This window comes from Arvicola amphibius, chromosome X (assembly GCF_903992535.2).
Source record: "Arvicola amphibius chromosome X, mArvAmp1.2, whole genome shotgun sequence".
NCBI lineage: Eukaryota > Metazoa > Chordata > Mammalia > Rodentia > Cricetidae > Arvicola > Arvicola amphibius.
This window is the reverse complement of record NC_052065.1, coordinates 135,189,593-135,197,974: the sequence shown is the minus strand read 5'-3', so window position 1 is coordinate 135,197,974 and position 8,382 is coordinate 135,189,593. Positions and strand designations below refer to the sequence as shown.

General features: G+C 41.2%; 1 pseudogene; it reads left to right on the top strand.

Annotated features, from left to right (window-relative positions):
- Window positions 1–8,382, top strand: part of LOC119805466 — a 170,351-nt pseudogene that overhangs the window by 134,986 nt on the left and 26,983 nt on the right.

Below are 8,382 nucleotides of genomic sequence, written 5' to 3'. Positions count from 1 at the left end.
CAGCCTTCAGGCCCATAGTATCCAGAGACATTTCCATGAAGCAGGGAATTCGAAGGCAGTTCAGTCACTATATGCTGTGTCCTGCAGAATGTCTCACAGACTCTTTCATGAATCAGGATCCCCGAAAGATCATCTCACCTTTAGGCAAGTTCAGCAGTCTTCTCTCTGAGGGTTCTCTGTGTCCAGTTTATGCAACAGTCCAGGCAAGAGCAGTTTCTTGCCCAAATGGCTATCAAACTAACATAAGGAGTTCTTCGATGCCCATCTTCCTCTTGAAGTAGATTGGTGCTGCCAGGAGCGAATGTCCATTGTAATGAAACCCTAAGTATTAAAACATTAAAATGCCATATTCTATAGTCTTTGAAGATATTAGGAATGCCTGTCTAACTGAAATATGTCTCTATATATCTAGAAAATCCAACTAACATGACTATAAGCTTGACTATTATCAATGATTATTCATAACAATCTACATTTCCTAATTATACATTAAATTTTTAAAATAAACTACACAATCACAATACCTTAGTCAAGATCAGAAATACATATCATATAACAAAATTGACCTTAAATTTAAATCACTAAAGCAAAATCCATATCAATGCAAATTATTCATATCTATATAATATCCCCTTTTAAATGTAAAAGAACATTATAAACATATTGGGAATATGGACGTAGTTATTTCTCTCCAAACTGCTTCCTGCTGAATGGGGACGCTGTTAATCAGATCTTCATGGTGTTGTAACCTGTGTGCCAGGTTCATCTCAGTCATCAGTTGGGTACAGTAATTTTCTGAAGGTGTTCATAGCAACCTTTCAGGAGGGAGTGGTCTATCATACCATATTGGGATAGAAGCAATCCACAGGGTTTCATTTTCTGTAAAAACAAAAGAAGAATCTCTTTTCCAAAGTATCATATCCTTAGATCCAATTCTGAAGTCAAGGTATTTTCAAAATATCTATGTTGGATTAGTTCAGCAGAATTGTAAACAAATATCTTTTAGCATCTGTTGCTCCTTCCTCAGCATTAAAACAATTCAAAAGAGACATAATAGCATACAGTATCAAGATTCTCTGTGTATTTTCCATCTTTATATGGTTTTACTTTAACCTCTATTTCTTTTATTTTTTTTGAGACAGGTTCTCTGTAAATCTTTGTCCTGGAATAGCTCTGCAGACCAGGCTGTCCTTGAACTCACAGAGATCTGTCTGTCTCTGCCTCCCAGGCATTGGGATTAAAGGTGTGTGCTATCGCACCTTGAAGTCACAGAGGTCAATGTACCTCTGCCTCCCAAGTGTTGGATTAAAGGTGTGTACTACCACACCCTAGCTACTTCCTTTTTTTCTTTTTTACTTTTAAGAACTTTAACCTTTAGCCTGCATATATTTTCAACACATTAACCATTTTGATGTTTTCTTCGACTTTGAATCTTTACTGTATATCTCTCTTTTTCTGACTACATGAGTCTTTAATTTACCAAACATATCGGTAGGACTAAAGCCATGATTTTGACAGCTAGATCCAGCCCATTCCTTAGCTTTCTGTGGCTGAGGTACCGGCCAGAGCCCTGTTTACTGCCACAACTCTATGGCATTTCAAGGTCCCTGCCAGCAAGCAAGCTGCAGCATTCTGCTCACAGACCACACTCAGTTGGCCTGCCTGCCTGAAAGAGTCAGAGTTTGCCCTGGCAGGACAGGACAGAACGCCAGCATTTTAAAACAGCACAACTTTTTCCTGCTATGGCTGAAAACCGAAAGCATGCGTTCAGCTTTTCATCAACACTATGTAAGTGTTTCATGGCAGGACCTCTTAAAAGAGCTTCAGGGTTTTGCAGCTAAAGCTGAGTCAGGAAGCCTCTCTTAAATGAGAGCACTTGGCCTCTAGTGAGCAGAGCAGACCCGAGAAATTGTTGCTACCAAGAAAACATGCTTTACTCTATTCTTTCCCAAGCTTTCTCAAGCTTTCTGTGGATTCAGTTATCCACGTTGGGCGCTGAAGGCACGGAATGCTGAGTGAGTCAGGCTACATTATCAGCTATGAAACTGCCATGGTAGAAGGATGGATGATGAGACGGAAGGGATGTTCTCTAACCTTAGCGAAACAGTTTCAAGATTTCTATTGCTTTGTAGGCATAAGCAACTGTTACTTTTTCATCTAACTTATTCTCCATTCCTCTTGAAAAGCAAAACAAAGCCCAGTTTTTAAACAAAAGATCATCAATTCTCAGTGATTGCTAGTGTCCTGTGATAAAGCCTGGGTTACTCAAAGTCATTTCTTGCTGATTTTTGTTTCCCGTTCCCTTTGCTTCTTTCTATGACTCGCATTTTAATTTTTGATTTCACCATGTGCACATTGGTTCTCTGACTTCCTTTCCTCCAATGACCTTGTTACCACATTCCTTGTAGAGTTATTCTAACGGCTGTAAAGTAGCTATTGTTGGGATCTAGAGACAGCATAAACAGAGTGTTGGTACTCTTGCAGAGGACCTTAGTTTAGTTCCCAGCAGCCACATTGTGGCTCACTGTAACTCCAGTTTAGGTGATTCATTCCCTTTCCTGACCTTCAAAGGTACCAACACACATGTGATGCGGTATGTGCATGCATATGTGCACGCGCGCACACAAATACACACACAAAGGTAAAACACTCATACTCACAAAATAGATAAATCCAAGAAACAAAGAAGCTAGCCATTTTGGAGCTTTTTTTGTCCCGTGGGATGACAAAATGTTATTTGTTTCTACTTCTTTTATGCTGTGTTTTTTCTTCCTGATCTGAAACCATTTTTTCCTCAGTGAACTCTTGCTAGACTTTCTTTCAAAAACATTTTTTAAAGTGGGGAATATAAACAATTTCATAGCCTACAGAGTACTTTATATACTTTAAATACATGTGACAATTAGAATATAACTTACATAATTTTTGCAACAATAATAAATAATAACAAAGATAGCCTTTCATTACAGTGTTAAAAGGATGGTATGAATAGTGTTTGCATACCTGGTCATCCCTGGATCTTTGTGCTGTATAGAGCTGCCCTAAGTTGTGTATTATAAACTTCCTTGTTAGTCTGGAACTTCTTGATTCGAGTTAAAATTAATTTCCCAATCTCCATCCAGTCATTTCATTCAGTTGAAGCTTGTTCTTGTACAGATTCCTAAGAAGAGTGTCATGGTAGCATCATTCTGCAAGTTGTTGCATGTCCGTAAGGCTTTGCTGAATTCACACTTTGAAGGTGAACTTGCCTGGATTTAAAACATTTGCTATGATTCCCTGTATCATGAATAATAAAAACTCAGAGATGGAAATTGGGGTTCAACCTGAAAAGCGAAGCAGCCAAGCCACTAGAGAAGTCTTACTCTACCAAGGCTGGGCAACCACAAAACTAAGCAGCCTAAACCTCTCTCTCCTCCCATTTTTATATTCCCTCTAGTATTGGGATTAAAGGCGCATGACTCCTTAAGACTGGGATTAAAGTGTAGGGCACCACCACCTGGATTTGTTTCTGCTGATCTCTGTGTGGCCCAGGGGGGGCCTTGAACTCACAGAGATCCATCTGTCTCTGTCTCCCAAATCCTGTGATCAAAGGCATGTACCTCCCTGACCTCTAGTGGCCATAGCTTTGCCTTTGGTCTTCATAAGGAATTATTGAACTTTAAAGAAAAACAAGTCTGGCACTAGTTCTCTCAGGTACATGGTGTTCTATTTCTATTTGTTATTTTGAACCCCTCGGGAAACTTCACTGAATTAAACATTTTCGTGTTTGTCCTTTGGATTTACTTTACTTTTAATCTTGGGAATATATATTATATTGAACGTAGATTTTTTTTTTTTTGGTCTACAGTTTTTTGTCATCTCGCTCAAGTCTTCTTCCTCTCTCTTTGTCATTGTTTTACACATGCATCTGGTTTCTTCATCTGTTTCAGTTTTTAGAAAGTATATGTATAGGTGTTGCTTGTATGCATGCCTGGTGCCTATGGAGGCCAGAAGAGGATGTTGGATCCCTCAGAACTAGAGTTACAGATGCTTTTGAGCTGCCATGTGGGTAGTGGAAATTAATCCTGGATCTTCTACAAGAGTAACACGTGCTCTTAGCCACTGAGCCATCTCTCCAGATTCCTTTCTTTTTAGTCATTATGTGTTGTGTTTAATCACTTATGGGTCTTTAAAATTCAATCTTATTTATGAAATAAAAATTCTTAAATTTCACCTATAACTACTTTATAAATCAATTATTCCATTCTGTGATTTTATAATTCTGATTTGTGTTGCTCCTTCATGAATTGGATTCTCCTTCCTTGTTACTGATAATTTAATCCAGAGCCTTTGGAGCATGGTAGGTAACTGGTCTACCTCTGAGCTCCATATGTAGCCCTTTCTTACCAATCATCTTATTTCCCTTGACAATTTAATTCTACTTTCCTTAGGAGTTGTTATTCTCTCCCCACTGTCTACTATTTCCTTTTTTTTTTTCTCCCAAAGAACACAGACTAGCCAGGTTGAAGGATCTCAGTAGCTCAGTCTCTTGAAAGCTAAGAATGACAACATCATTTCGTTTTACAGCTTTTTCCTTTTTGGTCTCCCTTCAGTCAAGACTGCCTCACTGTTCCTTCCTTTGTCCCTACCATCCTCTGTTCTATAAATTTTCTTCCTCCATCTTTTTGCAGCTCACTCATCACAAAATCTTCCTTAGGTTCTGTTTTCATGGTGTTTCTTTCTCCTTTTGGTGCAACCAAAATAACTAATATTTTGGTATATAGCTATTGTCAACACCCCCTTTTCCTCCTAAGATGATTAATGCTTCAGAGGAGATTTTCCCCAAACATTTCTAAAGGCTTTAATGGTGAATATTTTTTTTTTTTTTAGAAAAGATATTTCATCTGGCCAGTGGAGTAAAGAGCTCTGTCCTGGGATCCATTTATAATGGAGGAAAAGGTCTGGTTTATCCACCTCTACTTATAGTCCCTGTCATGGGCACAAGACTTGCCAATCAGTTCTTCAGGCTTAAATCGTACACTTGTCTCTTTCCCAGCACTTATCATTGAATTGTTGCCAGCTTGAATGTAGAAATCGCCTTGAATGGGACCTGTCTTACAATCAGCTGGATTGGTCTCTCTCAGCATCACGTGGCCTGTCTTTACCACATTAAACCCCTCCCATAGCTACCACAGGCCCTGAATTCATGTACTTCACCAGCCCCAGGAAGAAAGGACGGTCTTTCAGGTCGATGTAGTGTTGCTTCCGGTGCTCATTAAAAGCGCAAAGGAACTTTATAGCCATCATGAGGAATCCCTTCTGCTTAAAGCCCTTGATGATCTCTCCCACCAGCCCGAATTTTGTGCTCTCTTGACTGAGCCTCCAGATTATCTGAGATTATGTGTGTTTATTAACCACACAACTTAGGTTATTCTCTTAATGACTTTACCGCGGTTTAAAATGAGGAGTCTATGAGGGTGTTATTTTGCTCTTATTCCTCTTCTCTGTTAGTGCTTTGCATGATATTTACCTTTGATCATCTCCTGTTAGTTCATTTTCATGTGAAATGAAGTTTTCCTGCTCTTGGAGAAGAAGCACAGTGCAGGCTCATTGTCTCTGTTCACATATGCGGTGCGCCCTCTTCCGTTGACGTTGAGAACACTGCCATACTGATAGCTTGCTTTGTGTTTCCCAAGTGGTTATCCCTTCTCTGTCGTGAAGATGTTCTTATTTCTCTGACACTATTCTCATCACTCTGCATCTTTATTCTATCCCTTGTATTCTCCTCAGTAAAAATATCTCCCATTCCTCCTGAAAAAAAAATTGAGATCCATTGAGCTAAGTTCTTCCCAGCCTCCACCTACAGTTCATTGACAAGCCCCTAGGTTATCTGGAGTGTGGGATGTTCTTAGCTGCTGCTTCTCTGTGTCTGAGGCTCTGAGGTGTGAGGTCTCCAGCGCCATATTCTATTCCTCATGAATCCTAGGCTTGCCACTGAATATTAATACATAGAAATCAGAGTTTCTAATCTAATTTCACTAGAAAACAGATTTGTGGTGTCTAAGAACTGATTCTTTATTTGTGTTGTGTTAGTCCCTGCCTCAGTTCTGCCGCCCCTAGTCATTGCTGGTCACATTGTACCAGATGTGGGACAACTTCCTTGATGCCTAGATCTAGTGTGAAGAATCTTTTGAGCCTGGTCGAACTCAACTGAAAATTGTCCATGCTTCCATACAGTTCCTGGTAAGTGGGGACTTCCAGGTGCATCATTTCAGATTGTGAGTTAGAGAACCAGTGAGCGCAGACTGAGGAGTGGCAGGGGGTAGCAGCATCATGCAGGAGGTAAAGTTCCAACCATTTGATGAGTGATATAAGAATGTGACTGGCCTGTAGAGCTACTGTGAATGAGATGGGTGCTAAAAAAAAACAAAGGTCAAATTACTTTAGGTAAGAGGCAGCCCCACATTTCTGATTCCCTCAGCCAAGAGAGAATTGGGACAATGGAGATGTAACTGTTGTGTACACAATTCAATTAGACATTCCACCAGGCAGCAGTTATTGACTGTGTTTCTGCTAGGTCCCCAACATGCAGATGAAGGAGTAAATGCCTCTGCTCTGATGCAGAATGGACCATAAATAAACAACAGGAAATTTATAGCAACTCCAATTTCAGTGGTATTGAATGCCTTGACAAGAAGAGAATTGGATGTTATGATGAGGCACAGAAGAGTTAGGGGGTCTTTATGTGGAATAGTTAAAGAAGCTTTATTCATGAGTTTTTCTGACATGCAGGCTCTGAGTATTGCACTGCCACGGTGCATGGCTAAGTAGAACACACAATGACATTAGACATGATCTTCTCTTAGAAAAGAAATTAACAGATTGAAATTGTTAATTCCTCCTCTAGATGGAGTCAAAAGCAGGAAGAAGGGAGGTCCAGTGATTTTTACATTCTTAAAGGGAAGAAGGATTGAGTTACACTGTTGGTGGCTTTTACAGAGAAACACAGAGGGAAAACGTGGGTCCATTTAAAAATCTTCTGTACATATTCATTGTTGTGACCTTCTGAGTGTGGAAACCAGAAGCTGACAAGACGAGTCGGCCTCATCTATTCTCCATGATAGTTTTTTAGACAGGGTCTCCTCATAGAACTCAGTACTTGCAAATTCAGCCATATTGGCTGGTCAGCAAGCACCAGGGTTCTTATCTTTGCGGTCCCACTACTGAAAATACAAGCATGCACACGATGCATGATCTTTTAAACCTGGGTAAGAGCCCACTATGTGCAGAAAAGAAACCCAGGAATTAGCAGCAAGGACTAACGCTGAGCATTCTCCTGTACAAGGCAACCGGTATTGTGAATCTAGAGGCACAGGCTGGAGGAAACAAGGACATTTCACAGAGATTCAGACAAGAACAATGAGAGTGGGAAAGAAGACCGGGCTTGTGTAAGGTTGTACTTGAGAGCCCACAGAGGCACCATTTCGGTGCACAGTCACCAAAATATGTCATGGACTGTGATTCCAGACAGGGAAACAGGAGCTTCTGGGAGGTATGGCAGGGCTGCCCCACATCAGTATACCACAGGTATCAGTGACTCCAAGGGATGACAGGTCCCCTCCCTTCCTGTAAACAGAAGTCTCGGATCTCTGAAATATGAGAAAGGCTGGGATATTGATGTTTACTGCAGAAAGTCAGCCTACAAGGTTGGCAAATGTGTCTCCTTTAGAGTAAGAAGTCTCCGGGGAGGGGAAGATGGCTGAGAATGGAAAGTGCTTTCGGCATGAGGTGAAAAGCTGACCTCATTATCCAGTACTCATTTGAAAAAAAGGTGTGTGGACAGGTATGTTTAATCTCAGCACCAGGGAGACAGAGACAGGAGGATCAAAAGGAGCACACACACACTCACAAACATGCACACGTGCAAGTGTACACTCTCTCTCTCTCTCTCTCTCTCACACACACACACACACACACACACATATTTATATATGGGGGGGGATACGGTTCTTTGAAATCAGGCTATCCCTAGGGTCACAACAATTCCAGCCCCTTCTTTGGCTTCAAAGCACAGCCTCAAAGCACACATCTGCTCCTCTCCTTCAACGTGAGTGAGCAAAGAGGGAGGTAATGGAGAAAGCAACAGGACCTGCCCCATCCAGGGCACCCTAGAGAGGACAGGAGAGTATGGGAAGATCAGAGACACACAGAGATACACAGTGTCATCAGGAACCTGGTGTGCTGTCTGGGTGCATGGGGTCCGTGCACAGAGGGCATGACTGCGCATAGCTAGCTAATACTCCACCCAAAGCTGGTGACCCCACGGGACTTCTCCACACTTGGGCACAGGCCAAAGAGGGCTAGGACTGGCCTGAAGCTAACAGGAATTGCCGAATCCATGTA